The sequence below is a fragment of the Octopus sinensis genome, linkage group LG2 (genome assembly GCF_006345805.1).
Source record: "Octopus sinensis linkage group LG2, ASM634580v1, whole genome shotgun sequence".
NCBI lineage: Eukaryota > Metazoa > Mollusca > Cephalopoda > Octopoda > Octopodidae > Octopus > Octopus sinensis.
In genome coordinates, this window is record NC_042998.1 from 167504254 (window position 1) to 167519039 (window position 14786).

The following is a 14786-nucleotide window of genomic DNA, read 5'->3' on the forward strand; positions in this document are numbered from 1 at the left end:
TGTGTGTGTGTCCATATGTGTGTGTGCGTGTGTGAGCGTGCGTATTAAATGTATATAAAACAAGCCGCATGTATATATTAATTTTTTCACAGAGGCAAATCATTAATCTTTCCCAGCTGTGTGGATGTTAAATAATAACAAAAAATTATAAATACTAAATATGTTAACAATATATCAACTAACTCGTATCCTCCGCATCTTTCTTCGCCTATCACAACACTTGCTCCACATTTCGTTTCTATTTTATCTCTTTTATATATCGCAAGCATCTCTCTATCTCTGTAGCTATCACGTTCCCTCACTATCGTTCTTCTATGTTATTTGTAATGTCGACTAATTTATGACAACAAAGTAACTTTAATTCAAAAATCTTTAGAAATGGAAAGTAAAGAAATTAACGGAAGGAAGAAGGACGGCAAAGAAGACAAAAAAACAGAAGACAGAGGAAAAGAAAGAAAGAAAGAAAGAAAGAAGACAGACAGACAGACAGACAGACAGACAGACAGAAAGAAAGAAAGAAAGAAAGAAAGAAAGAAAGAAAGAAAGAAAGAAAGAAAGAAAGAAAGAAAGAAAGAAAGAAAGAAAGAAAGAAAGAAAGAAAGAAAGAAAGAAAGAAAGAAAGAAAGAAATTATGGCAATAAAGAAATATACTAGATAAGAGAAACAAATATAAAATAAAAGCAAGATAGGCGCAGGAGTGGGTGTGTGACAAGAAGCTTGATTCCCAACCACGTAGTTCCAGGTTCAGTCCCACTGCGTGGCACGTTGGGTAACTGTCTTCTACTCGGGCCGACCAAAGTCTTGTGAGTGGATTTGGTAAACGGAAACAGGAAGAAGTCCGTCGTATATCTATATCTATCTATCTATCTATCTATCTATCTATCTATCTATCTATCTATCTATCTATCTATCTATCTATCTGTCTGTCTGTCTGTCTGTCTGTCTGTCTCTCTCTGTGTCTCTCTGTCTCTCTCTCTCTCTCTGTATATATATATATATATATATATATATATATATATATATATATATGTGGTGTGTGTGTGTGTGTGTGTGTGTGTGTGTGTGTGTGTGCGTGTGTTGTTCAAACGATGAATAGCGTTGCGTAAACCATGGTCCGTTTTGATCTCTTACTTTATTATCATCTTATAATCATCTCATAATAATGACTTTTATGACTCGTATTACTACCTCAGTCAATCTAAATGTATATATTTGTCGTTACATGTCATAAATAGCCTTTTTTTATTTGCAATGTGCATTTTCGTTGATTTTTCATATTTTACCCTTACATTTCCACGTGTATTTTACATTTTCTTTTCGTAACATATTTCTACTATATATATATATATATATATATATATATATATATATATATATAGCATTAATAAATCTCCGAACGAGATGTAAACAGTAACCGCTCGACAACGTAAAGTGTACTAGCCATCTGAATGTGGCTAGCCACTGGGGGTGGGTGTTACTGACGCTTTTAGCCCCAGGAGATCGACGTCTCCAGCTGGCCTTAGACACAATTTTTGTGCCCTTATGATATTTGCAAAGGGAGGTCATCCTCCCTTGAAAACCTAAGTGACGAGAGGCAAAAACCTTGAAACTATAGTCCGTATGTATCACTTAGGTTTTCGAGGGAGGATGACCTCCCTTTGCAAATATCATAAGGGCACAGAAATTGTGTCTAAGGCCAGCTGGAGACGTCGATCTCCTGGGGCTAAAAGCGTCAGTAACACCCACCCCCAGTGGCTAGCCACATTCAGATGGCTAGTACACTTTACGTTATATATAATATATATATATATATTATATATATATATATATATATATATATATATGCATATATGTATTTGTGTGTTTGTCAGACCTCCAACATCGCTGACAACCGATGTTGGTGTGTTTACGTCCTCGTAACTTAGCGGTTCAGCAAAAGATACCGATAGAATAAGTACTAGGCTTACAACAACTAATTTCTGGGGTCGATTTGTTCGACTAAAGGCGGTGCTCCAGCATGGCCGCAGTCAGATGACTGAAACAAACAAACGATTATAAAAAAATGAAAGAAAGGAAACGAGAAAGGGAGAAATAATCCTTTCTATTACAGGCACGAGACCTGAAATTTGGAGGGAGGAGGCGAATCAATTTCCTTGTCCCCGGTGCTCAACTGGTAGGTATTTTATCGCCCCCTAAAGCGGCGAGCTGGCAGAATCGTTAGCACGTCGGGCGAAATGCTTAGCTGTATTTCGGCTGCCGTTACGTTGTGAGTTCAAATTCCGCCGAGGTCGACTTTGCCTTTCATCTTTTCGGGGTCGATAAATTAAGTACCAGTTAAACACTGGAGTCGATATAATTGACTTAATACCTATGTCTGTCCATGTTTGTTCCCTCTATGTTTAGCCCCTTGTGGGTAATAAAGAAATAGGTATTTTATCGCCCCCTTTAGAATGAAAGGAAAAGTCAACCTCGGCGGAATTTGAACTTAGAACTAACAAAAAAGAAAAAAAAAAACAGAGAGAAAGTCGAAAAAATGCTTTTGGGGATTTATGTGCAGTGTGCTAATGAATCTGCCATTTCACCGTTTTAAGAGAAAGGAAGAAATAATAGAAAGAAATATGAACGAATAATAGAAAGACTGATAAAAAAAAGAAAAGGCAGAAACAAAGAATAGCTTTTCGAAGCTTTGTGAAAATGTAAAGATATTTTATCCAGAAATTTCTAAAAGAAACTCTAGTTGTCTCGCTTTTTTCAGCGGCGAGTTGTGTTTATTGGCCTATTAGTTAGTCTGTCAACATCTCAGCGCATGAATCATTAGTTTGTATTTGTGTGTAAGTATAACGTTTCCAAATTAAGATGTCGTTTAAATTCATTCAAGTTAATTTAGATAGCAAGAATAACACAACTCGCTTTTAAAAGCGCATAATCCGAAGTCTCCCCGCCTCCAAGTGGTTTCACACATAGTTGTGATGCAGCAGTACAGGTGAGGAACACGATCTTACAACACCTGCAAAATCTCACCCGCCACCACCACCACCACCACCATCACCACCAACAACAACAACAACAACTGGCATGCTTTCTTTTTTACCTCCATCTACAACTCCTGCAAGAATAACTATGTTTAAAAAGAAAATTAAAACAAAACACCTGCATGCTGAATCACCTCTTATATATTACATCCCGTCCTTCTGGTTCTTCCACTAAGAGGATCTCTACTAACTTTACGCAATTCTCCTACTCACTGTAAACAATATTATCTTGTAAGCAGTACTCTCAGCTCCTACATTTTCTAGTTCAATTTGTTTTCAACTTCACAATGCGCACATTCAACAAAACTCCTTCAAAATTTCTATTCTATTAATCCGCCTCCACGTACGTACACGCCAAGTACGAAATCAACAAATCAACGAACGCATCCACCAAGCTTTAATGGCTTTCAAACAATTCATTCTTCCATGATTTTCAAACAATGTGCTGAACAGTTCGCTCCTGTTAGCACCATTCATCTCTCTCTCTCTCTCTCTCTCTCTCTCTCTCTCTCTCTCTCTCTCACACACACCACACACACACACACACACACACATACACACACACACTCTGAGTGCTGCAATTCCTTTCAGTATTTACAAAAATGCCATAGTCCATTTATGTCCTATCACCGCCAAGAAAGATTTTGCCAAATATCGAACTCAAATTTTCTCATTAAACTTCCGAAATCTGACGGCATCTATATGCAATCTAGACAGCCCATGTTAAACCTGCACTGCATGTAAGAACAGTGTCCTTATAAACATCCTCCAGTGAGAATATAATAACCATGTCGCTTTCAGCATAACAAGGTTGCACCTCTCCCTCTCTAATCCTGAATAAAAAGCAGTTAAAGTCTGAACGTTACCACAGGTGCTAGATCTCACAATTTTTGGCAACCTAAATACATAGAATATTTTTAAAAAATCCCAAAAGTAAGTCTTTTTCAGGCCCAGAAAATACATTAGTTTTGATTATTTGAAGACCCTTTACAAAACTTCAATAAAATTTAAAATGGAGAACTCTTCCCATTTTGGGCGTGGAGGTGGAGGCTAGTTACATATATAAATATCTTAGGCTGTATCTAAAAGCATATAACCTTACACAGCAATCTTTAACCCAGAGAGGATCTCTTACCCCTGTCTCTTGTATCATTTGTATTATGGTCGCGGCCTCATCACCCCGCGACTCTACATTTCTTGATTCTTTTAGAGTGTTCCTTCACCAGACTCTATTTTATCCTGTTTTCGGTTTTGTCATTTTATGGTGTTAGCCTTCTGGAACTCCATCTCTATCTACGTTTTCCATGCAGATTTTCAACTTTATCGATCTCACTATTCTCAGAAATCTTGTTAAGATTACAGTTACAGCATCTTCAGGAAAATAGTTTTGCTCTAGTATTGAAAATTCTTTTGAGAGAAAAATTTGTAGATTGGTGTAATCAGAAATTTCAGCTACTGTCATAATAGATAATTGTATTTCTCTTTTCCTTTCTAGAATTACTCAGTACTTTAGGGTTAGCACTATACAAGAATGGTTCAGCCCACTCTTGAAGTTGCTAAATTATCGAACTTTCTATAAGACGCAAAGTCTTGAAATATCGAATATCATTGACATCAGCTTCTAAAACTTTGGAAAACGTCTCTTCGCACTTCACCGTTCGTTGTTGACTGTTTTTTTATATATCTTTGTTAGCAACTATTGCTATACGTTCAGGAGACATAGGACTCATTTGCACTGAAAATTCAGTGTTTCTGAAGCCAGATACAGTTTGAGACAAAAAAGCATATGCTTTAACATCTCTGTCAAATTGATATGAAATCATGTCGTTAACAACTTCACCGTTCATCTACCATGAGTCGATTAAATAAGTACCAGTCAAATACTAAGATTACTGTAAATCCTCGAGTATAGCCCGCCCTTGAGTATAGTACGCAGGGGATTTTTAGGGTGCTGTACCTCTGAAAAACTTAAACCTTGTGTATAATACGCACCCCTTCTCTAATTTGAGTCAAGGAGGTCTATATAACGTCCTTGGTTTGCAAAAATGTATACGGTAACGTCCTTTATTATTAAACGTGTAGCTTTTTTGTGCATTTTGTTTGCAGAAAATAAAGAAATAAGAGTAATAACGTTTAACTGCAAGTTATGAATGATTTAAGGTATTTTCGCACCCGACATCACAAAATGCGTCTGAATAAGCATTGCCGGACAGCAAATAGAGACTCGGGCATGGCTTAGAAAATAATTTTCCTCTTTAACCTCGTATATAGTACGCACTAGGGATTTTGAACTTTAAATTTTGGAAAAAATGCGGATTATACTCGAGGATTTACGGTAGTCGAATTGACTTATTCTTCCCTCAAAATGCATGACACTGTGCTAATGTAGGAAATTAATAGTCATGGTCTTCTGTTACATAATCTTATTTCGATAATTTGTGACGAATTCATCAAGAAAACCTGAGACGTTGAAGTCATATATTTTTCTCACTGATCTGTTAATATACAATATATTAGGATAGACATACGAAATATTATGATAAAAGTCATATAAACACAATAATCTCTCCCCACTCCCACTCTTCCCTATACCCCCCCACACACACATATATACTTGACACATATACACACAGCAACATGCATACACCACGCACACACGCATACATAATTGATTCTTTTAACCAAATACCGGCTGAACAATCTATGTAATTTGACACACAATCTGTGTAATTTGACAGTGAAATGATAAACATTAAGAGCATTCCTGTGAAATGTTTGCATGTCGAAAAGTCATTATATAAGGAGTAAAGACCTGTCTTTCTTGATTTCGCTATTTAACATTTGAATACTTCCGCTACTAAACTCCAGCAGTTTATGCTTTTATGATATATACACATACATATTCATGCACATAAAGATACATGCATATACATACATACATACATACATACATACAAAGATACATACATACATGGATATATAAACATAACTGTACATATTTGAATGTATACGCTTATGTATAATATATATATATATTATATATATATATATATGTATACGCTTATGTATATATATATATAATATATATATATATATATATATATATGTTTCAGGATTATAGTCGAACATATTTCTATTTTTTGAAGTCTAGTATTTATTCGATCGGTCTCTTCTGGAGACCGTTATGTTACGGGGACATAAACACACCAACACTGATTGTCAGGTAGAGATGGGAGACAGAAAGAGGCGCACACACAAGCACACACACACACACCACACACACACACACACACACACGCACACACACACACACCACACACACACACACGACGTGCTTCTTTCAGTTTCCATCTACTATATCCACTCACAAAGCTCTGGACGGACCGAGGCAATAGTAGAAGAAACTTGCCCAAGGTACCACGCAGTAGGACTGAATACGAAACCATGTGGTAAGGAAGCAATATTCTTGCCATACAGCCACGCCTGCACCATATATATATATATATATATATATATATATATATATATATACGATATAGTGTATATTTATACACATAAAGAATCCACTTAAAGTGAATTCAGCACATTAGAAAGAACAGCTAGGTTCTGTAAACCACAAAAATAACGGATAAAATTCGACAGGAATAAATTTGGAAATGAAAAACATTTACCATCTAGTACCCTGGACCAGTTGGTTTCTGATCATCTTTTAGCGAGTCAGGGGGAACACACAAGGGCTGATTTTCTTCAGCAAGGTCCAACCTAGGGTTAAACATATCCAACACGAGACAAACAAGGCTACTTGTCTCGTGTTCATACGAACTAACTTTCCAAATTTTACTGCGCAGACGCAGTCCTTCGCTGGCTACAATGAAAAACCGCCAACTTTTAACCGAAAATTATCCAAAAACTTACAGTATTTAATCATGTCAAAGGGAAATGGAATTTAATTAAAATTAAAACTTTCAATCAAAATTTACATTTCCAGTGGTCTAACGTGCAAAAAAAATTAGTCAAGAAGACTATATATTAGTCATACGATATAGCGTATATTTATACACATAAGGAATCCACTTAAAGTGAATTCAACACATTAGAAAGAACAGCTAGGTTCTGTAAACCATAAAAATAACGGAAAAAATTCGACAGGAATAAATTTGGAAATGAAAAACATTTACCATCTAGTACCCTGGACCAAATTGGTTTCTGATCATCTTTTAGCGAGTTTTGTGGTTTACAAAGCTGTTCTTTCTATGTTGAATTCACTTTAAGTGGATTCCTTATGTGTATAAATATACACTATATCGTATGACTAATATATAGTGTTCTTGACTAATTTTTTTTGCACGTTGGACCACTGGAAATGTAAATTTTGATTGAATGTTTTAATTTTAATTAAATTCCATTTCCCTTGACATGATTATATATATATATATATATATATATATATATATATATATATATATATATATATATTATATATATATATATATATATATATATATCTGTAAATGTAATATGTGACAATTATTCGGTAACTATGATAAAACTCCGAGTTTCGGATGCTGAGGTGGAAATCCCTGCCGCCATCTCTTCAGTTATCCGGCCATCGGAAAAATTTGGTATATAGACGAAATAGTTACGGCTGTTTTGCTTTTGATCAATTAAATAAGTTGCAATATATAGACCCATATTTGATAAATTAATAATATCCTTGGAAAAATATGTATACAAATGCAAATTCTCACTATGATGTGGCTGTGTGGTAAGAATGGGCTACAACAAAGAGAGAAGAACAGAGATTGGTAACGGCTCAAAGAGCCATGGAGAGGTCATTGCTAGGAATCTCGTTGAGAGAGCGCATCAGTAGCGAGGTCATCAGTGAGAAGTCCGGCGTGAGGGATGTCATCGTAGAATATATACGCAGCAAGTTTAGATGGGCTGGACACGTCGCCTGGTTCACCGATAATCGGTGGACACGCGCAGTTGTCGAGTGGTACCCGCGCGAGCAGAAACGACCACTCGGAAGGCCTCCACGACGGTGGAGTTATGATTTCAGGAGGACGATTTGGATCACGTGGATGAGGAAGGCGTGATCCAGAGATGAGTGGACAGCGTGTCAAATGGACGCCCGACGCACTGGTCGGTCAATGTGATATATATATATATATAATATATATATATATATCCCAAAAATGGAACAAGAACGCAACAGACGACAATAAGACATCCGGACAGAGAGACGATACAAAGACGGACAGGAAAAACAATAAACAGATGGACAGGAAAATACAAGGGAGGTTCATTCGCAGCCTTCTCTCATCAGTCAAGTGTCCAGATGATACTTACAGTTTTGGCCGATTACACTTGAGACTGTTCAAATCTGGCTGTCCCCAAAATCTAAGCTAAGAGCATTATATATATATGTGTGTGTGTGTATGTGAGAGAGAGAGAGAGTGCATAGTAACTATACATGCATATATATATGTATATATACGCACTCACACATAAATGCTTTCATTTACGTAGACATACACATACACAAGTACGTACGTAACCTACCTACCCACCTACATACATACATACATACATACATACATACATACATACATACGTACATACATACATGTATATATATATATGTATATTTTAGTATAAACATCACTTGCACACATATACAAGCATACAATTGTGCTTGCACGTATGTATATGTATGTGGATCCATATGGATGTGTGCGTGTGTACTTTTATATTTCATACACATATTTTGTTAATGGTTTTATGTATCAGTCAATGAAGAAAGGGCGGTACCTATATCTTTCTTTCTGGCCTCTCAGGCTGACAAGAAGAATGAAAGATGTTATACTCTCACTGGAGACCTTACTCAAATACTTGCAACAGCCGTGGATTCCCCAAACAAAAGCCGTTGGACGAGGTGGTGGTATTATATCTATTGAAATCAACCATTCCAAAATAAGGAATTTTACTTTTGAAGGGCATTCTGTCAACCAAGTTTATTTACAAAAGCTTTGGTCGACTCGAGGCCTTATTAGAATACTCTCGGCAGAATCATTAAAATGCTTACTCGTATTTCTTTTGAATTATTGCGTTCTGAGTCCAAATTCCGGTGAGTTCAACTTTGGCTTTCATCATTTTGGGGTCGATAAAATAAGTACCAGTCAAGTACTAAGATCGATATAATCGACTATAATTGTTGAAACCATTATTATGTGGTTTTGTTCCTCATATTAGAAAGGATATTAGAAAACATTTGAGTTGGGTCTGGAACGACATGCTTTTTCTCCCCTTTTTTTACTTATTAAACTTCCTAATTATATGCAATGACATCCTACATCTATAAATGTATCTACATTTGTACACATACATATCACACGCAAACTGCCACCGACAGCCACACACACACACACTATATATATATATATATATATAATATATAATATATAATATATATATATATATATGTATACATATATATATATACATATATATATGCATATATACATATATGCCTATATGTATATATATATATGCATATATATATGTATATATGCATATATATATATATATACATATATGCATATATATATATATTATATATATATATATATATATAATATATATATATATATATATATATATATATAGGCATATATGAGTCTTATGTATATGTTTGCGTAAGTATCAGCGTGCATGTCATCCACTAAAATTTACTCGGCAGGGAATATTACATCGCAAATATCGCAGTTTATGTTAAATGTTCAATTTCTCATCCATCTTAGTCTGACACCAACAATGAAAAACGAAATTAAGCTTTTCCAGTGAAGGCTATCTATGTAAAATAATATTGTGTCTCTCTATCAGTTCACTAAACTATTTAACGACTATTTACAACTATTCTAACCTCCATTTAGACAGTGAAATCGTTCACCAAATATTTCCTTTCATTGAACTTATCATTCTTCAATCCATCAATCTTTATATTTCCTTCACGTTCTAACTATATACATATATTTTTTCATTCTTTGAATAATTTTCATTACCCCCACCTCCTGTTTGCCTCCATTTGCAATTTATCTTCTGATTTTCCTAAATACTCATGACCGTTTCAGAATTTACATATTCAAGTCAAATGCTATCCCTAAAACTCTCACTTGAAAGTCATACTCTTCCCCGGCATCATCCGAAATCTCGACATAACATGTTTACTCTAATCTTAAATGTTACATATTTTAGTAATTTAAAACAGTTTTTTGGTCAAATTGCCATCAACTCTATACCGATTCTGACTACACATCATATACACGGATGTATGTATGTATGTATGTATGTATGTATGTATGTATGTAATTCTCATTTAAATAGAAGTTTTAAAATTATCTGTTACAAACTGCGTCAACTTGAACGGTTTTTATTCTAACATAAAATAAAATCTTCACTAAATGGAAAAGAACCCTGATATAGGATAATAGAGTTAGAGACAACAAATTTGCGACAGCCCTTCATTATAAATGTGTCTACTCAAGCTAACGAAGAAATTTCTGTGAGGCCGTTTGTTCTGGTGTAAATAGTAGCCAAACACCACTTATATCTTAGCTCAGCCAACTGTTTTTGTTGTTGTTGTTTTTTTTTTTGTTTTTTTTGTAGAAGGGCAAACAGTCACTTAATCGTTTAGTTCCAGATACAATACATCTGACTAGTGGAGGCGCAATGACCCAGTGGTTAGGGCAGCGGACTCGCGGTCATAGGATCGCGGTTTCGATTCCCAGACCGGGCGTTGTGAGTGTTTATTGAGCGAAAACACCTAAAAGTTCCACGAGGCTCCGGCAGGGGATGGTGGTGATCCCTGCTGTACTCTTTCACCACAACTTTCTCTCACTCTTACTTCCTGTTTCTGTTGTACTGTATATCAAATGGCCGGCCTTGTCACTCTCTGTGTCATGCTGAATATCCCCGAGAACTATGTTAAGGGTACACGTGTCTGTGGAGTGCTCAGCCACTTACACGTTAATTTCACGAGCAGGCTGTTCCGTTGATTCGGATCAACCGGAACCCTCATCGTCGTAACCGACGGAGTGCTTCCACATCTGACTAAAAGACAAAATAGTTTCGGCTGTTTTGCTCTTGATCATAATTATTTTCGATAAGGGTTGAGATTAGATTGATGAACAACGACGATGAACATTGTGTATTCTGAATATTTGCCTAACAGATTTTATCTGCATGTAAGAAGTTCCTCTCTCCTTCTTCTCCTCATCCTCCTCTCTCTCTCTCTTTCTGTTCGTCTTCTGTCTGTCTGTCTCTCTCTCTGAAAACTGACGATCGATGTAAAACAAAATAAAATAAAACCAAGGATGCCTTTTAAGCAATAAACTGCTTTCTCTATATAAGAAATGCCTAAATACGTAGAATGTTGAATTTATGTTGATTTTGTCTCAAGTTATACTGTGTTGATGATTCCAAATAAAGGATGAAATACTGCTGTGTATGGCTACCAACAACAAGAAACTTTATGAGATTTATAATGTGTTGAGAAAAAAAATTTCTCTGTGCAATATATTTACTTTTAGATGTAAATTCCAAAATTTGAGTTCTGTCTCAACTAAACTTAATCTAGAAGAGATTGTCTCCTCTATAATAGTTAATCACTAGGGCACAACACACGTTCGAACATTCTATCTACTAAGGCTGCGAGCTGGAAGAAACGTTAGCTCGACGGGCGAAATGCGTAGCCGTATTTCGTCTGCCGTTACGTTCTGGTTCAAATTCCGTTGAGGTCGACTTTGCCTTTCATCCTTTCGGGGTCGATTAAATAAGTACCAGTTATGCACTGGGGTCGATATAATCGACTTAATCCGTTTGTCTGTCCTTGTTTGTCCTCTCTGTGTTTAGCCCCTTGCGGGTCGTAAAGAAATAGGTATTCCGTCTGTCTTAACGTTCTGATGTCAATTTCCGCCGAGGTCAACTTTACCTTTCATTCTTTGGAGATCGATAAATTAAGTATCAGTTACGTACAGGAGTCGATTTAATCGACTGGCCCCCTCCCCGAAATTTTCGGGCCTTGTGCCTAGAGTAGAAAAGAATATTCTATCTACTTCCAGTTAATCAACAAATGTACCACTTTTTGAAATCAGCATCTGTTAGAAGCAATTATCACTGTCAGAATAGTCACATTTTCGTTAGTTTTAATTTTAATTCTATGCTTTTTACATAAATCAAATTTCATACAAACAGTCAGCCCCACCCACATCATTATACGCTTTCTTCAGTTGTATGTAATCCTCAAATACGGGAACATCAGATTATGAAGTTCAAAGATATTGGCTGGTTTCTTAAATGGCCACTCAAATACTTTTTTTTCTTATTTGGTTGTCATTATGGGCCCTAGGACTTCTAAGACCAGCTATCTGTTTCCCATGGTGTATAAGCGACCGAGATGACAACACTCTCTCTTAACGGGACGAATCCAGGTAAAAAACAAGTCACAGGTAAAAAAAAGTAACGGGGAAAAATGCCGGGGGGGGGGGAGGTTCTAGGGAGTTTTGTCCGGGAGTTTTGTCCGGATCCCATAAATTAATTGTAACTTTTTTCTGTGACTTTTTTCCTAGCCAAAATTGTAACTTTATTACTGTGACTTTTTATTCCTGTGACTTTATTACCGATCACCAACGGGACACCGGTCCGTTGCAAGATTGAAGGCCAGCAATTTTTGAGGGAAAGGGGATAAGTCAATGTAATCGACCTCAGTACTAGACTGGAACTTAATTTCATAGATCCTCGAAGGGATGAAAGATAAAGTTGACTTCGGCGGCATTTAAACTCAGAAGGTAAAAAACAGTAAGATATGCCACTAAGCGTTTAGTCCGACATTGCTAACGATCCTGTCAGCTCACAGCTTTAGTGACAAAATGCTTTGCAGTATTTAGTATCAACCCAATTCATATCCTGCCAGTATCAACGTGTCCTTTCACCCTTCCAAGATCGCTAAAATACAGTACTGATCATGTAATGCAATCAATTTCATAGATTATTTAGTCGCCTTAAATTTGTAGAAATCTTTATTAATTTGCTCCTGTCTTCCATCTAATGTATTCTAAACACACGCGCACTGACACTTTCCTTCTTTCTCCCTCTGTATGTGTGTGCGTGTCTGCGAGTGTGTGAAAAACAACGCACACAATTATACATATACATATACCCACGTTATGCATACATATATGCACATTACATATATATACGTTCAGAGTATCGTGGAAATCCGTCGGTTACGACTACGTGGGTTCCAGTTGATCCGATCAACGGAACAGCCTGCTCGTGAAATTAACGTGCAAGTGACTGAGCACTCCACAGACACGTTTACCCTTAACGTAGTTCTCGGGGAGATTCAGCGTGACACAGAGTGTGAGACAAAGCTGGCACTTTGAAATACAGGTATAACAGAAACAGGAAGATAGAGTGAGAGAAAGTTCAGGTGAAAGTGTACGGCAGGGTTTGCCACCATCACTTTCAGGTATTTTCGCCCAATAAACACTCACAACGCCCAGTCTGAGAATCGAAACCACGATCCTACAACCGTGAGTCCGCTGGCCTAACCACTGGGCCATTGCGCCTCCACACGTTCAGAGTGAAATAGGTCCACGTCGTAGTCATTATTTTAACACACGAGATATATACATATATATACACGTATATATATATGTATACGCATATACATATATATACACAACAATATATAAATATGTATGTGTATACGTACAGAGTATAATATGTCCACGTCGTAGTCATTAGTTTAACACACGAGAGTGAAGCACTTAATATACATAATTTTTGCATATACCTCGAATGTGTGAAATAAGTCTGACATTTTTTGTGACTTGGGTGATATTTGAAATTACCCGTCGACCTGCAGAAAAATATTTTAAATATGGCCCATTCGAAACGTAGGCATTCCTACCTAGATCTCTGAACTTTCAAAGAAGATGATTATTCACATGTCACTCCCCTGCCTGGTGTCGGAAATCGGAAAGAAAAGATTCGAAATAATACTTTACGGGTTCTAGGCTATATCTGTATTTTTATATCGGTATATTGCGTTCTATGCGTTTTTATATCGGAATTCTTTTCCTAGTGTACATGTTTATATTGGGCACTTACATATATTATTGACTATATATATAGTCTTAGCGGGGAGCGGAATCCCTGCGAGGAATATTAATCCAGCATATGAGGATGGGACAATAAATGTAAGCCAGTGTCAAAGGTGGTTCCAGAAAATCCGAGCTGGAAGCCTTGAAGATGAGTCTCGTCCTGGAAGATCTGTAGAGCTCGACCAGGATGTCCTGCAAACCCTGGTGGATCAAAATCCCATCATAACTGTTGAGGACCTAGCAGAGAAGCTTAAATTTCGTCATTCAACCAGTCATCGACACCAGTGCTAGAAGAAAAACGACCATCTTTGGTTTCAAGACGAAAGGTGTTCTTCCATGTTCGGCCACATACACGGAGGATAACATTCAAAAGGCTTAAGTAGTTTGAATGGGAAACGATGCCCCACCCACCATATTCGCCGGGCATTGCCCCATTTGTTATCATTTATTCTGCAGTCTTTAAAATCATTGGACGGTTCTGGAAAAGTATTTTTTTATCAGGGAAAAGTGAATTTTAGAAGAGGAGCCTTACGAGTCTATCAGAGGTAGTAGAAAATGGAGAGTATATTTTAGATTAATTATTTTGAAA